The sequence below is a fragment of the Panthera onca genome, chromosome E2 (assembly GCF_046562875.1).
Source record: "Panthera onca isolate mPanOnc1 chromosome E2, mPanOnc1 haplotype 2, whole genome shotgun sequence".
NCBI classification, from domain to species: Eukaryota; Metazoa; Chordata; class Mammalia; order Carnivora; family Felidae; genus Panthera; species Panthera onca.
Genome location: NC_138353.1, coordinates 2,065,990 through 2,080,000, shown reverse-complemented (window position 1 = coordinate 2,080,000; position 14,011 = coordinate 2,065,990). Strand labels below are relative to the sequence as shown.

Here is a 14,011-nt window from a genome sequence, read left to right as displayed (position 1 = left end):
TCCTTTCATCCATCCATCCTTCCATATGTCTATCCATCCTTCAATCTGTTCACCCATCCTTCATCTGTCATCTGTCTGTCCATCCATCTACTTACCATTCCATATACTCCTTCCCTCCTTCCTTCCACCCTTCCATTTACCCGCCCACACATCTGTCCATCAATCCATCCTTCCTTCCATCCATCTACCTTCCATCTTTCCATCCATCCATCCATCCATCCATCCATCCATCCATCCTTCCATCAATCCACACTTCCATCCTTCCATCAATACTTCCATCCATCCATCTGCCCATCCATCCACCCACCCATCCATCCCTCCTTCTATCCATCTATCCATCCACCTATCCATCCTTCCATCCGTCCATCCACATCCATCTATCCATCCACACTTCCACCCATCCACACTTGTATCCTTCCTTCTATCCATCCACCCATCCATCCATCCACCCATCCATCCTTCTATCCATCCATCCATCCATCCAAGCATCTATCCATCCATCCATCCATCCATCCACCCATCCACCCATCCATCCATTCACATCCATCCATCCACCCACATTTCCACCCTTCCATCCAACCACCCATCCATCCATCCATCCTTCCATCCATCTATCCATCCACATCCATCCATCTGTCTACACATCCATCCTTCTATCCATCCATCCATCCATCCATCCATCCATCATTCTATCCATCCATCCATCCATCCATCCATCCATCCACACTTCTTTCCATCCACCCATCCTTCCACCCATCCATCTGTCTACCTGTCCATCCTTTCATCTTTCCACCCTTCTATTTACCCTTTCCTTCCTTCCTTCTTCATTCCTTCCCTGCTTCCTTGCTTCCTTCCTCCCTTCTTTCCTCTCTTCCACCCTTCCTTCCATTCTTTCATCCATCCCTCCATATGTCTATCCATCCTTCAATCTGTCCACCCATCCTTCATCTGTCCATCTGTCTATCCATCCATCTACCCACCCTTCCATATACTCCTTCCCTCATTCCTTCCACCTTTCCATTTACCCACCCACACATCTGTCCATCAATCCATCCTTCCTTCCATCCTTCAATCAAGCCACACTTCCATCCATCCATCCATCCATCCACACTTTCATCCATCCATCCATGCATCCATCCACCTTCCATCCTTCCATCCTTCCATCCATCCATCCTTCCATCCACATTTCCATCCATCTATCCATCCATCTGTCCATCCATCCATCCTTCCATCCATCCATCCATCCATCCACCCATCCATCCTTCCTCCCATCCATCCATCCATCCATCCATCCATCCATCTACACTCTCACCCCTCCACACTTCCATCCTTCCATCCATCCATCCTTTCTTCTATCCATCCATCCATCCATCCATCCCTCCATCCATCAATCCATCCATCCACACTTCCACCCACCCACACTTCCATCCTTCCATCCATCCATCCTTTCTTCTATCCATCCATCCATCCACCCATCCGTCCATCCATCCTTCTATCCATCCATCCATCTACCCATCCACCCATACTTCCATCCATCCATCTGTCTACCTGCCCATCCTTTCATCTTTCCACCCTCCCATAAACCTTTCCTTCCTTCCTTTCTTCCTTCTTCCCCTCTTCTCTTCCACCCTTCCTTCCATCCTTTCATCCATCCATCCTTCCCTATGTCTATCCATCCTTCAGTCTGTCCACCCATCCTTCATCTGTCCATCTGTGTGTCCTTCCATCTACCCACCCTCCATTTGCTCCTTCCCTCCTTCCTTCCACACTTCTATTTACCTACCCACACATCTGTCCATCAATCCATCCATCCATCCATCCATCCATCCATCCACACTTCCATCCTTCCATCCATCCATCCATCCATCCACACTTCCATCCTTCCATCCATCCATCCTTCCATCCATCCATCCACCTTCCATCCACACTTCCATCCTTCCATCCACACTTCCATCCTTCCATCCATCCATCCTTCCACCCATGCATCCCTCCACACTTCCATCCTTCCATCCATCCATCCTTCCATCCATCCATCCATCCATCCATCCATCCATCCATCCATCCTTCTATCCATCCGTCCATCTGTCCATCCATCCATCCACCCATCCTTCCATCCATCTGTCTACCTGTTCATTCTTTCATCTTTCCACCCTTCCATTTACCCTTTCTTTCCTTCCTTCCTTCCTTTCTTCCTTCGTTCCTTCGTTTGTTCGTTCGTTCGTTCGTTCCTTCCTTCCTTCCCTTTTACCCCTCTTCTCTTCCACCCTTCTTTCCATTCTTTCATCAATCCATCCTTCCCTATGTCTATCCATCCTTCAGTCTGTCCACCCATCCTTCATCTGTCCATCTGTGTATCCTTCCATCTACCCACCCTCCAATTACTCCTTCTCTCCTTCCTTCTACCCTTCTGTTTACCCACCCACACATCTGTCCATCAATCCATCCATCCATCCATCCATCCACCCATCCTTCCATCCATCTGTCTACCTGTTCATTCTTTCATCTTTCCACCCTTCCATTTACCCTTTCTTTCCTTCCTTCCTTCCTTTCTTCCTTCGTTCCTTCATTCGTTCGTTCATTCGTTCGTTCCTTCCTTCCTTCCCTTTTACCCCTCTTCTCTTCCACCCTTCTTTCCGTCCTTTCACCCATCCATCCTTCCTTATGTCTATCCATCCTTCAGTCTGTCCACCCATCCTTCATCTGTCCATCTGTGTATCCTTCCATCTACCCACCCTCCATTTACTCCTTCTCTCCTTCCTTTCACCCTTCTGTTTACCCACCCACACATCTGTCCATCAATCCATCCATCCATCCATCCATCCATCCAAGCATCCACACTTCCATCCATCCATCCATCCATCCATCCTTCCATCCATCCACCATCCATCCATCCATCCACCTTCCATCCTTCCATCCATCTATCCATCCACCTTCCATCCTTCCATCCATCCATCCATCCATCCATCCATACACACTTCCATCCTTCCATCTTCCATCCATCCATCCATCCGTCCATCCACATTTTCATCCATCAATCCATCCTTCCTTCCATCCATCCATCCATCCATCCATCTTCCATCCTTCCATCCATCTATCCATCCACCTTCCATCCATCCATCCTTCTATCCATCAATCCATCCATCCATCCACACTTCCATCCATCCATCCTTCCATCATCCATCCATCCATCCATCCATCCATCTTCTATTCTTCCATCCATCTATCCATCCACCTTCCATCCTTCCATCCATCCATCCATCTTCCATCCTTCCATCCATCTATCCATCCATCTTCCATCCATCCATCTTCTATCCTTACATCCATCTATCCATCCACCTTCCATCCTTCCATCCATCCATCCATCCATCTTCCATCCTTCCATCCATCTATCCATCCACCTTCCATCCATCCATCCATCCATTCATCCATCCATCCTTCCATCCATCCATCCATTCATCCATCCATCCTCTTCCATCCTTCCATCCTTCCATCTATTTATCCATCCATCCATCCATCCACACTTCCATCCTTCCATCCATCCATCCTTCCATCTATCCATCCTTCCATCCATCCATCCATCCATCCATCCTCCATCCTTCCATCCATCCATCCTTCCATCTATCCATCCTTCCATCCATCCATCCATCCATCCTCCATCTTTCCATCCATCCATCCATCCATCCACCTTCCATCCATCCTTCCATCCATCCATCCATCCAACCCCGCTTCCACCCATCCATCTATCCATCTACCTTCCATCCTTCCATGCTTCCATCCATCTCTCCATCCATCCTTTCATCCATCCATCCATTCATCCATCCATCCAAATTCCATCCTTCCATCCATCCATCCATCCACACTTCCATCACCCCATCATCCATCCACACTTCCATATTTCCAGCCATCCACACTTCCATCCTTCCATCCATCCTTCTATCCATCCATCCATCCATTCATCCATCCATCCAAATTCCATCCTTCCATCCATCCATCCATCCACACTTCCATCACCCCATCATCCATCCACACTTCCATATTTCCAGCCATCCACACTTCCATCCTTCCATCCATCCTTCTATCCATCCATCCATCCATCCATCCACCCACCCATCCATCCATCCATCCTATTCCCTCTGCCTGCTATGCTCTTCTTTCTCCCTCCTGGCCATGCTAATTGGATCACTCTTTTCTCTCAACACTCTTCCATCATTTCCTTGGGAAGCATTTTTGTCCCCTCATTCAGACAAGGTCCCTTTACCTCATGTCAGAAACTCAAATTCCTACAAGCCTTAGGCGGGTTCTACGGTGTTCCCACTGTGCTCCTTTGTCCTGGTTTCAGACATGTCCTCTCTCATCTCCTTCAATAAATTGTTATGGGAAAATGGGGGCAGCTACAACTAAAACAATGATACCAGAACACTTTTTAACACCATACACAAAAATAAACTTGAAGTGGATTAAAGACCTAAATGTGAGATCTGAAACCATAAAAAATCCTAGAAGGTAACTTTCTTTGACATCAGTCATAGCAATATTTTTAAAGATATGTCTCCTAAGGCAAGAGAAACAAAAACAAACATAAAGTATTGGGACTACATTGAAATAAAAAGGTTTTGCACAGCAAAGAAAGCCATCAACAAAACAAAAACAAAAAAACAACCTACTGAATAAGAGAAGATATTTGCAAGTGATATATCTGATAAGGGGCTAATATCCAAAATATAGAAGGAACCTATACAGTCAACACTAAAGAAACAAACAATCTGATTAAAAAATGGGCAGACAGGGGTGGGGGGCACCCGGGTGGCTCATCTGTTAAGCCTCCGACTTCAGCTCAGGCCATAGTCTCATGGTTCATGAATTTAAGCCCCACATGTGTGCTCTCAGAATAAACCCTGTTTCAGATACTCTGTCTCCCTCTCTCTCTGACCTTTCCCCTTCCCTCAAAAATTAAATGTTTTTTTAAAAAATGGGCAGAGAAACTGAATAAGTATTTTTCAAAAAACAAACAAACAAACAAACAAAAACAACCACAGATGGCCAACAGACACATGAAAAGATGCTCAACATCACTAATCAGCAGGGAACTGAAAATCAAAACTACAATGAGATATTATTTTACACCTGCTAGAATGGCTAAAATAAAAAAGACAAGAAATAACAGGAGTTGACGAGGTGGAGAAAAAGGAACACATATGCACTGTTGGTGGGAATGTAAATTGAAGAAACTGCTGTGGAAAATAGTATGGAGACTCCTCAAAAAATTGAAAATAGAAATACCATATGATCCAAGAATTCCACTATTGGGTGTTTACCCAAAGAAGATGAACATACTAATTTGAAAAGATATATGCACACCTATGTTTATGGCAGCATCACTTATAACAGCCAGGATATGGAAACAACCTAAGTGTCCATCAATAGAAAAAGGGACAAAGAAGATGTTATATATATATATATATATATATATATATATATATATATATATGAATATTACTCAGCCATAAAAAAGGTTACGATCATGCCATATGCAATGACATGGATGGACCTACAGTATATTATGCTAAGTGAAGTAAGTCAGTCAGGGAAAGGAAAATACCATATGATTTCACTCATATGTGGAATCTAAAAAAAAAAAACAAAACCCAAATGAATAAATGAACAAAAAGCAGAATCAGACCTCTAAACATACAAAAAAATAAACTTATGTTTGTCAGAGAGATGGGGGGGGGGTGATGAGGGGAGTCAGAGATATGGATTTCCAGCTATGGAAAGAATAAGTCATGGGGGTAAAAGTGACAGCATAAGGAATACAGTCAATGCCATTGTAATAGCCTTATAGCTACACTTGTAGTGAGCATAGCATAGTGTATAAACTTGTCAAATCACTATGTGGTACACCTGAAACTAATGTAACATTATCAATTGTACTCAAACAAAAATCACACACAGGCAGAAGATAGACCCATTTTCTTGACTCAACTTGCTGAGCTCAGCTTCCTTGCATAGACAACAGCCACCATCAATTCCCCTCATCAGAACCCATCAGATATTGGAAGCCCCCCTCATGTCTGTGAGCTCCAGCTAAATCTGGGACCAGCCCTACAGGCTCCTGATCTAAAGGCACCTAGGGGCGCCTAGGAGGCTCAGTCGGTTAAGCATCTGACTTCAGCTAGGGTCATGATCTCATGGTTTGTGGGTTTGAGCCCTGTGTTGGGCTCTGTGCTGACAGCCTGGAGCCTGGAGCCTGCTTTGGATTCTGTGTTTCCCTCTCTCTCTCTCTGTCTGCCCCTCCCCCACTCTGACTCTGTGTCTCTCTCTCTCTCTAAAATAAATAAATGTTAAAAAAATTTTTTTAAAGGCATCCAACTGGCCCCAGGTAGCACTGATAAAGGGAGTTGGGGTTGAAGAAAAATTGAAAACGGAATCTCAAAGAGATGCCCATGCATCCACGTTCACAGCAGCTTATTCACAATAGCCAAAAGGGGGAAGGAAACAGATGAATCGGTAAGCAAGGTGTGATGTAAGCATACACAGTGGAATATTATCCCCCCTTGAGACAGAAGGACGTCCTGGCACACATTGCAACATACATGAAGCCTTAAGGACATCATGCTAAGTGAGATACGCTAGTCACAAAAAAGACAAATACTGCATAATTCCACTTATATGAGCGGCCCGGAGTAGTCAGAGTCATAGAGACAGAAAGGAGGACGATGGGTGTGGGAGGCAGGGAGGTGGAGGGAAATGGGGAGACAGTGTACAGTGGGTGCAGAATTTCAGTTTCATGAGAGAAAAAGAGTTCTGGAGACAGGTGGTGGGGACAGTCGCACAACAGTGTGAATGTACTTAAAGTCAGCAAACTGTGCAGTTATAAACAGGACTAGGACGGTGAATTTCATGTTATGTGTATTTTACCAATTTAAAAATCCAAAAAGATAAACGGGCAGGTTGGGGGGTCAGTGATAAATAAAGCTAGTGATAGCTTTTGCAAATAATTCAGCCTCAGAAGATGAGTCATATTTTCTGCAGGAAAAGTGGAGACAGGGAAGAGTACTTCAGACAGAGGGATCTGAATAAGCCAAGGCATAGAGGGAACTAGGTGTCCCAGACATGGGACAGGAGGGAGTTTAGAGCAAATGAAGCAGAAAGTCTTGCCTGGGAACATAAAATCCAGGACTTGAAATACCATACTAAGAAATTATAAATTCATACAGAAGACAAGAAGGGGGATGCTTTTTAAATATCTATCTATCTATCTGTCTGTCTATTTATTTATTTATTTATTTATTTATTTATTTATTATTTTTTAAAGTAGTTTCTATACCAACTTGGGGTTCGAACTCACAACTCTGAGATCAAGAGTTGCTTCCTCTTCTGACCGAGCCAGGCAGGCACAATGACACTGTTTTTTCTTTTTCCTTTTTTTTTTTTAAACCTAATGGGGCACTGATCTCTTTTGCACTGCTGGTGGGAATGCAAACTGGTGCAGCCACTCTGGAAAACAGTATGGAGGTTCCTCAAAAAGTTAAAAATAGAACTACCCTACAACCCAGCAATTGTGCTACTAGGTATTTATCCATGGGCTACAGCTGTGCTGTTTCAAAGGGACACATGCACCCCAATGTTTATAGCAGCACTATCAACAATAGCCAAAGTATGGAAAGAGCCCAAATGTTCATCGATGGATGAATGGATAAAGAAGATGTGGTACATATATACAATGGAGTATTACTGGGCAATGAAAAAGAATGAAATCTTGCCATTTGCAACTGGAGGGTATTATGCTAAGCGAAATTAGTCAGTCAGAGAAAGACAAATATCCTATGACTTCACTCATATGAGGACTTTAAGAAACAAAACAGATGAACACAAGGGAAGGGAACCAAAAATAATATAAAAACAGGGAGGGGGACAAAACATAAGAGACTCTTAAATATGGAGAACAAACAGAGGGTTACTGGGAGGGGGGGATGGGCTTAATGGGTAAGGGCCACTAAGGAATCTACTCCTGAAATCATTGTTGCACTATATGCTAACTAACTTGGATGTAAATTTAAAAAATAAGTTAAATAAAAATTTAAAAAAAGAACACACTTATCTCGATGAGCAGTAACATGTGGTACTGTTGAACTACTACATTGCACACCTGAAACTAATATAACACTGTATGTTAACCACACGGGAATTAAAGTAAAAAAAAAAAAAAAAAAAAAAAAATCTAATGGGGCACCTGGGTGGCTCAGTCAAACATCCAACTCTTGGTTTTGGTTCAGGTCGTGATTCTGGGGTCGTGGTATCAAACACCATGTCAGGCTCAGTGCTGAGTCTGCTTAGGATTCTCTGTCTCTCTCTCTGTGTCCCTGCCCTCTTCCCTCTCAAATAAATTTTATTTTATTTTATTTTATTTTATTTTATTTTATTAAATTTTTTTCAAATAAATTTTAAAAGATTTTAAAAATCCTTCCATATGACCTAGTATGTGCCTAGTGTACATATCGAATAGTTTCACAGTACATATCGAATGTTTCTTGACTGCTGAGTGAAGGGAATTCTGGAAGACTCTCTGAACCTTTAGCTCTGTCAGTGCATTCTTCTGAATGCCTTTTGTAAGTCCCCACACAGGACTAGTCTCCTTCCTCTCTGCTCCCCCAGTTTCTGGCCCTCGTGGGGTTCCATATTCACCTGTACCCCAGACCTGGGGAGCAGAAGTGAAGTCTGCCTTGATTTTGTGTTCCCAGCATCCAGGACACATGCTAGCACACAGGAGGGGATAAATGCATGCTTATTGAAACACATGCTAGCACATAGTAGGTATCAGTGCATGCTTACGGATATGGCCTACAGATGAGTCCCAGAATTAGGGGTGCCTTTGCCCTCTTCTCTCAAACCCAACTGAGATTGAGAAAGACAAAATCCCATCTGGTCTGTAATTCCACAGAGATTAAGGGAGAGAGAGGTCTCAAGATCCCCAGCTGTAGTTTAAACTGGCCTTTCTGCTTGCCTACTGGCTGTGAGGATGGATGCAACTTGGCAGAGCCCAGGCAGGAGCCCATCCAGAGTGTGCAGTGGATGAAGGTGTAAAGTGGGTCCATTGAGGTAGAGCTCCTTCCAGGCCGGGGGGAATTCAAGGAGACATCCTCGTCTCCGACTGCTGAACTCATTCCTGAAAATTGTGTCCCCAAATGGATGCCCAGATCATCTGATCACTAACCAGAGGCCCTACGGAGGGAAGAAGACTGGGTAACACCCACCTTAGTTGAACTGTTCTGGTAAGGAGACTGGACAGATCTTTGGGGGGGCAGTGGGAAGGAAATATCAACATGATGGAATGGTACTTAGGGCACATCGTCTCTGTGTCACTTGCTTTGCTGAGTGATCCTTGTGTGATCTCCATCAGTCGTCCCAATAATCTTCTGTTGTAGGAATAAGTATATTGTACAGATGGAAAACTGAAGGTCAGCAAGAGTAAGTACACGGGCTTGATTTCACATGAGCTGGGTCGAGAGCTGGAGCCCAGGTACGTCTGATTTTCGACTGAATTATGTCTCTCGGGGACGATTGGAAAAGGATGGCTGGGTTGGAAGCTGGAAACCTCCCCAACTAGCTGGGTGACTTTGGTCAAAGTGGGGTCATATCTTGATGTCCTTTAAAAAAATTGTTTTTAATGTTTTTATTTATTTTTGAGTGAGAGAGAGATACAGAGTGTGAGCAGGGGAGGGGCAGAGAGAGAGGGAGACACAGAATCCGAAGCAGGCTCCAGGCTCTGAGCTGTCAGCACAGAGCCCGACACAAGACTTGAATTCACAAACTGTGAGTTCATGACCTGAGCTGAAGTCAGACGCTTAACCATCTGAGCCACCTGGGTGCCCCAACACACACTGATGTCTTTACCAGCATAGTTTTTTTCTTCCCAGGTTGCCCATTACTTTACCCATTTTCTAACTCAGAATTCTACTCATCCTTCAAGGCTCAGATGAAATGTCAGATCCTATGTGAGGTTTTCCTAATCCTTCCTTCTAGGAGTTAATATTCTGTCATCAAACCCCTACCCTAACTGATTTTTGTCTCCTCCTTGTTGATCGCCTCCTCTAGCTAGAATGGATTAGATCAACAAGAGAACCCTGAAATCCAATATGGAGGTCAGAACAAAGGATAGCTTCCCTGCACACATTCGAATGTGTGTGACTGCTTTCACGCAGACAGACAGCACAATCTAGAGGAGTGATCACTGGCTTCAGAATCAGACAGATCCAGGCTTGGTTGCTGGGTATGCCACTAACTACCTGTGTGACCTCCACATCAAGTTTCTTTGCCCCTCCTAGCTTTAATTCTTCCCATGCAAAATGCAAAGCATAACAACTCACTCACAGAATGGGGACAACCCAGATTAATGAGATAATGTGCGTATCATGAAGATAGTGCCCGTATTGGGATGACATGTTATTTAATAATAATAATAGCTAACAATTAGTGTTTATCGTGTGCCAGAAACTTGGCACAGCGCAACACCACAAGGTAAGAACTAAAATCATTCCCAGCTTGCATGTGTGGAAACTGAAGTTCTAGTAAGACATGTAACTTGTGCAAAGTCTCATAGCTATTAAGCAGAAGACCTGGTATTCAGAGTTGGGTCTATCTGACTCTTATTGTTTATTTGTTTTTAAGGTTTATTTACTTTTGAGAGAGAGAGAGAGAGGGAGGGAGAGAGAGAGAGAGAGAGAGAGAGAGAGAGAGGGTGTGAGCAGGGGAGAAGCAGAAAGAGACACACACACAGAACGTGAATCAGGCTCCAGCTTCTGAGCTGTCAGCACAGAGCCTGATGTGAGACTTGAACTCGTGAACCATGAGATCATGACCTGAGCCAAAGTCAGATGCTTAACCAACTGAGGCACCCAAGTGCCCCATAATTTTTATTTGAGTATAGTTGACACAGAATGTTACATTAGTGTCAGGTGTATAACATAGGGATTCAACTTCTCTGAACCACCTGCTGTGTTCTCAAGTGTAGCTGCCATCAGTCACCACACAACGCTATGCCAATGTCATTGACTATATTCCCTATGCCGTGCCTTTTATTCCCATGGCTTACTTATTCCATTACTGGAAGCCTGTGCCTCCCTTTTCCCTTCACCCCTTTTGCCCACCCACCCCCCAGCCCCTTCCTTCTGACAACCACCATTTGTTCTCTGTATTTATAGGTCTCCTTCTGCTTTTTGTTTATTATTTTGCTTTTAGATCCCACAAATGAGTGGAATCATACGGTATTTATCTTTCTCATATCTGACTCTTATGTAATAGTGGAGATGTTATTACATGCTTTGAGATGAAGACAATTACATCTATCTTTTTTTCATAAAAGGCTATCAAGTGCCAGACAGGCTAAGTAACTTATCCAAGTTGCACCGATAAGAAAGAATCGGATAGAAAACTCCTCTGGATGGGGCGTATCTTGTTCATCTCCATATCCCCACCGTGCCTAGCACAGTGTGCAGTACTTTGCTGATGCTGGATAAATGTTTATGGGATGAAACAAAAATCCTAAATAGCCACTGTGCACTCTGCTTCTGGGCTGAAGAATTCCAGAGTGACCTTTGAAGTTAAATTGATTGTATTTTATGTAAGACGAACAAAAAACAAAACCTATTGGCATCTAAGGTGACTGGCTATGATGTTTGATATGTGGGATACTTTGTAGAAGAAGTGAGTCTGGTGCAGGCACAAAGAAAGGGATTATTAACAGAGGCAGGAGCAGAGAGAAAGTGGGTCGTGGAAGAGAAAAATCTGGTGGGGGAGGGAGCACAGACAGAATAGAGCAGTGGAGACGTTCTTGTTTAGTACCCAGATGAGTTTCACCATTTGGTGCTAACAGGGCTTGTCTGAAGAGTCATATCCAGGACCACAGAGCCTCCTTGGGAGGGGGACTGCTGTGGGCAGATATAATGTGCTTGTTTCGGGACTGGACACTGTTCCAACCACTGTGGGACTGGGGCAAACAGACCTCAGCTGAGCCTTGGCTGTGTTAACCTCATTGCTACATTTAATCTTCTCTGAGGTTAGAAGTGTCATCAAGGGAATTGAGACCCAGGGTCGTGAAGGAAGCAGTGGAATATGGCTTCAGAATGCCAACCTAAATTGAGCATCACCTCCATGATTTGTCAAGGTACTTGAGCATGTCTTATACTTTCTATGCCTCTGTTTCTTCGTCAGTAAAACAGAGCTAAAAAAAAAAAAAAAAAAGCTTACCTCACAGGGTGAATGGGACGATGAAATAAGATCCAGCCTATAGATTCTTTGTCCAGGATCCCAACACCATAAGGAGGCAGCAACTTGATATCTGGGATTTTGGAAAACTCAAATCCATTTGAACTATGTAACTGTAGCACCAACCACAGCCCTTGCACCTGTATAGGTATTTTCAATTTCCTCCTGCAAAAAACAAGGATATCAAACTGAGTCCCTTCAAATGGCCCTTCCAGTCCTAACATTCCCTTCCCAGACTAGAAGACTAATTTTCTTTTCTTCTTTGGCCAACATGTTTCAAAAAATAATCATAAAGTGAAAATTTCACCCCAAGTCCCAAGAGATAGAGAAGAAAATAATGAGATGGGGTCAGCCACACCTGGGCAGTTGAATCTGTATTCTACTCCCAGCAGTTGGAAGGCTTTGAGGGACACAAGTGGACTCTGTGATCCTCAGTTCCCACATCCGTACCGTGGGAACATTGGTGATTACTTCTCAGTGTTGTGATGAGGATAAAATAAAAGCAAAGATCTCCTGACACAACATTTGGCAGTTGGTAGATGTTGGAAAATGGGGATTATTGTAATTTCTAGTTTTCACTCTGCACTCAGAACCCGGGTTTATTTGTGAGGCAAATAGGGCTCGGAGAGGTTAAGTGACTGGCTCCTAGGGAGGCAGTGGCACATCTAGGGTTCAAAGATATGCCCGTTTCATTCCAAAGAAGATCCCTGTGAAAGGAAGAAGCTCAGCAGGACTAGAGTAAGCATCGTCTGTGCTGTGCAGCTGGGATAGATGTAGGGCGAGGCTATGCCAGGAAGGCTTTGTGACAGAATGAGACACATGTGGCTCTCAAACAGACCGAGGGTATGTTTCATAAGCAATGCAACCTCATGCAAATCCCTGCTGGGTGGTAAAATTGGACAGAACTGGTTTGAAAAAAAAAAACCCAGTGTCCTTACTTTGTACTTGTAGCCTCTGGGAAACTCTGTTTCTTCATCTTTAACAACAAGGAAAATGACACCTGCTTCACGGGACATTGAGCAATGAATGAAAATGTTTGTTAAAAGGACCCAACCTGGGCACCTGGTGGCTCAGTCAGTTGAGTGTCCGACTTCAGCTCAGGTCATGATTTCATGGTTTGTGGGTTCCAGCCCCGTGTCGGGCTCTGTGCTGACAGCTCAGAGCCTGGAGCCTGCTTTGGATTCCGGGTCTCCCTTTCTCTCTGCCCATCCCCTCCTTGCATTCTGTCTCTCTCTCAAAAATAAATGAACCTCAAAAAAAATTTTTTTAAGAGAACCCAACCTGGACATACATATATGCAATAAATACTGCCTCCATCTTTATAATAAGATATGTTGGGGGTGGGGAGGATAGAACTCCCTCTATAGAAAATCAGGCATCAAACTTCCATTGTTTTTTCTAGAAAATTGCTGTACCTGACTCCCTTCTCTAATAAATGGTGGTAAGTTTCATCAATAAATGTCATCAAATCAAGAGAGGAATCTCAGAATATGGAGATAAGCATTGTTCTCTATGCCATATGACCAGGAGAAGCACTGAATTTGCTTTTATTTATTTTTTATTTTTTTAAGTTTATTAATTTATTGATAGAGAATGCACATGAGCAGGGGAGGGGCAGAGAGAGAGAGAGAGAGAGAGAGAGAGAGAGGGAAAGAAAGAATCCCAAGCAGGCTCCGTGCTGTCAGCACAGAGCCTGATGCAGGGCTTGATCTCATGAACTGTGAGATCATGACCTGAGCTGAAATCA

General features: G+C 43.8%; 1 long non-coding RNA gene across 1 annotated transcript in view; it reads right to left on the bottom strand.

Moving 5' to 3' along the window:
• The window catches only part of LOC144614595 (uncharacterized), a 21,145-nt gene extending 8,721 nt beyond the window's left edge, over positions 1-12,424 (bottom strand). The window contains exon 1 of the long non-coding RNA XR_013552449.2: positions 12,247-12,424. This is a non-coding gene — a long non-coding RNA (uncharacterized LOC144614595). The remainder of the gene's footprint in view (positions 1-12,246) is intronic.
• Between the last annotated feature and the right edge of the window lie 1,587 nt (positions 12,425-14,011).